The sequence below is a fragment of the Hydra vulgaris genome, chromosome 06, assembly GCF_038396675.1.
Source record: "Hydra vulgaris chromosome 06, alternate assembly HydraT2T_AEP".
Lineage (NCBI taxonomy): Eukaryota > Metazoa > Cnidaria > Hydrozoa > Anthoathecata > Hydridae > Hydra > Hydra vulgaris.
In genome coordinates, this window is record NC_088925.1 from 38484326 (window position 1) to 38488075 (window position 3750).

Here is a 3750-nt window from a genome sequence, read left to right on the forward strand (position 1 = left end):
TGGTTAACATTTTTTGTGGCCTGCTAGCACATTCTTCTTTTCATCCGTGCATATGGTGTACAGCTGATAGCTCAAGTCTTGCAAACTGCAGAACTCCAAGAACTTTTGGCATAGGGTGCGTAGGGTGCATACGCATCCCCCTAATTTTCGAAAGGTCCATATTTTATATAATATTAAATTTTTTATAGGAAAAATTGCACCTTTAACTGCATAGAGCATACGTTTTTCGTTTCATATTGATTAGATTTTTCTATTCTACGGTACTATACACCTTTGATGTCGCTAAGTTTCGTCGTTATGAACACTATAACGTCTTCATTAACGTTCGTACGATTTTTCTTGACAACAATTTTGTTTTTAGTTACGCGTTTGCTTATTACCGCAACCAGGTGCTATCGTAGATTAACTAATTTGTTTTCTTTAAGTTCTCTTTATATATTACACTTTTAATATTATACGTTTCGATTACCACATCAATTATTTCTCATCCAATATAGTAAGATGTCCTTTTTTTAATTATTCCGTATATTTTCATTGTTTATTATTGCAAATATAACTAATATTTTATGTTGCTATACACATAAAATATTAATTATATTTTATGTGTATAGACAATGATAACTAATATTTTATGTTGCTTTAAATTGTTATATACACAATGATAACTAATATTTCTTAAATACACAATGATAACGAACACTTTATGTTGCTTTAAATTGTTTTTTACGTTATTGTGTATGATATATATATGTCCTGTACATCCACATTTTTTCTAAAATTACTGATGTTTCACAAATTTTTATCTAATAATATATTTTCATTTTTATATTTACATTGCTATTATTAGTATATGATATATTTATAATTTCGTTTTTTAAAAATTTACATAGTTATTATTATGAGAAATCGACCATACTCTGTCACTCTTCATATACTATGGGGCGCAAAGAGCAAAATGAAAGAAAACGAATATCAGCAGCTAAAACTTGTCGATCTCTAGATGGATGGTGTACAAAAAAATAAACAGAAAGTCATAATTAGTTTCTCAATGAAAATACACCAAATACGAATACCGCAATTTCTAAACAACATGATTCTATTGATAGTCCTCCCGCTAAAATATCTCGTACTACCAAACAATCAGATTCTGAACCTCTCGCTTTCACCAATGATGTTGGTAAAATATTGAATGTTACAATGAATTATGAAGAATTGAGTATGGCAATGAGGATACTCGATGATAGTCAAAAGTTCTTTCTCTTGAATAATCACTTCAAGCCACCTATAGAATATATTTTTCCGTCACAATATCTTCACAAATGTCAGCGTCAATTCAAGGCAAGATACTTGACGGATTACAAATGGATGGTCTACAGTCCATTATTCAATGGCGCATACTGTATCCATTGTTTGGTAATGATTCCTATCTCCAAAAGACAGAATTTGGGAATATTTGTAAATAAACCATTTACCGCGTTTCATAAGTTAGACGAGAAGGCAAAACAGCATCAAACAAAAATAAGCCACCGCAATGCAATGATTTTGTCAGACACGTTTTGTAATTCAATCAAGAAGCCAAATGAAACATTGATACTCGTTTTGATGAAGAAAGAAGGATTAACATAGAAAGAAATCGACACATTGTAAAAACAATAGCTGAGGCAATCCTTTTCTGCGGAAGACAGTGCATTGCTCTGAGAGGTGATCAAGAAAAATTGTCGGCATCTGATAATTCGATAAAATACAACCCGGGTAACTTTTTGGCAGTGCTCCAAATTATTGCGAAACATGATGAAATCCTACATCAGCATCTTTCCCATATTGGTATTAGTAATCGAAATGCGAAATACACCTCTCCACGTATTCAAAACGAAACTATAACAATTATTGGATACGATATCATCCGTAGTGACTTGGTTAAAGAAATAAAAGCTGCTACGTTCTACAGTATTCTTGCAGACGAGGTGACTAGCCATAATCGTGAGGAACTTGCATTTTGCATTAGATTTGTTGATCAAAACAAAGACATTTGTGAATTTTTATCTTTTCTCCATGTTCCAAGAATCACCGGAGAAGTCATTGCTAGCACCATGATTCAATTTCTGCAAGACGTCAATCTCGATTTAAAAAACATTTGTGGTCAAGGATACAATGGAGCTGCAAATATGTCCAGCGATAATGTAAGTGTTCAGAGAAAGATAAAGAATGAGTCTCCAAAGGCTGTATATGTCCACTGCAGTCGACATTACCTTAATCTTGTTATAGCCAATCGTGTTCTCTTCCAAATACAAGAAATACCATTGCTAAACTGAAGAACTGTTGTCTGTTTTTCCTTGCCAGCCAAAGCGCAAGAGTCTTCTGTAATCAATCATCATGAAGGCATTACCAGACATTTCCAAACCCAGAAAAGGTCTCATTGATCTATGTAGAACAAGTTGGTCTTCACGGCATGACTCATACAGACATTTTTATCAAGTATACCGCTATGTAATTATCGCTCTGAAATATATTGCGTATGCTGCGAACAAAGATGCGTGCGGAGAAGATTTCACAAATTTTACATGGGATACAACATCCAGAGACAATACCAATTCACTGCCGACAAGTCTTACGTCTTTTGACTTTATTATAAGTTTCTTGACTATGTACCAATTCCTGTCATATTTGGAAGGAATAACTGTGAAATTACAAGGCCGCACTGTGGATATTATCATGGCATACCATGAAATTACTGAGGTGGAATCTGTTTATAATGACATTTTAAGAAACATGGACGAAGAATTTTTGCGTGTTTACACCCAAGCCGAACGAATGGCACTTTCTGTTAACACCGAACCAACAAAGCCAAGGATCTGAGGAGTATTATCGACGAAATCTCGCCATTCCATTCCTTAACCACACAAGCTCAGAGTTGGAGAGTCAATTTTCTGACCTTTCCATCCTCTCCTCTAAACTGTTGGGGCTTGCACCATCTACTCTCTGTGAAGAGGGAGGAGCATTTTTTCAAAATGTTGTCGAATTTTATGCAGAAGACTTACCATCAGCTGATTTGTTTCCCCAAGAGTTGTTTCGATGGAAGCATCGTTTCCAAAACAAACCTCCGGAAGAATGTCCTTTAACTGCAGCGCAAGCATTAAAAGAATGCGACGAAGAGTTATTCCCAAACATTTTCACTCTTCTAAAAATTTATTTTTCAATCCCAGCGACCAGTTGCGAATGCGAACGTAGTGCTAGTGCATTGCGCAGGCTCCATGCATATTCGAGAGCAAATATGAAGCAAGAAAGACTCTCTGCACTTGCATTAATGCATATTCACTATGGTAAAGTCATCGACGAAGAGAAATTTGTTGATATATTTTCACAAAAATATCCTCGGCGTCTACAATTACGATCTGTTTTGACTGAAATTATTTGACTTCACACAAATTCAGTGTCGGTGCTTATTAAGCTTGTGTGTCATTATAAAGTTTATATTTGTGTATTATTTTGGAAGCAATATATTTGATATGTTATAAAAATGGTCCACTTTTTCAAATTTTGCACCCTCCCACGAAAAATCATGCGTACGGGCCTGCTTTGAAACTTTGCTTTGGTAATGGAGCTTATACCACCAATGGTGCTCCATCTTCTACTTAGTGTCGTAAATCATCTTTTCAAGAATCTTAAAGATGTATGGCCAAAAGTAAACGATTGGCTTCAAAGTTTAATACTTTATAAAGTTTAATACTTTTCAAAGTTTAATATATATAA

At 34.5% G+C, this 3750-nt stretch overlaps 1 pseudogene; it reads left to right on the forward strand.

The window, feature by feature from the left end:
* Positions 1–380: 380 nt before the first annotated feature.
* Positions 381–3505, forward strand: LOC136081025 (52 kDa repressor of the inhibitor of the protein kinase-like; annotated as a pseudogene).
* Positions 3506–3750: the final 245 nt, after the last annotated feature.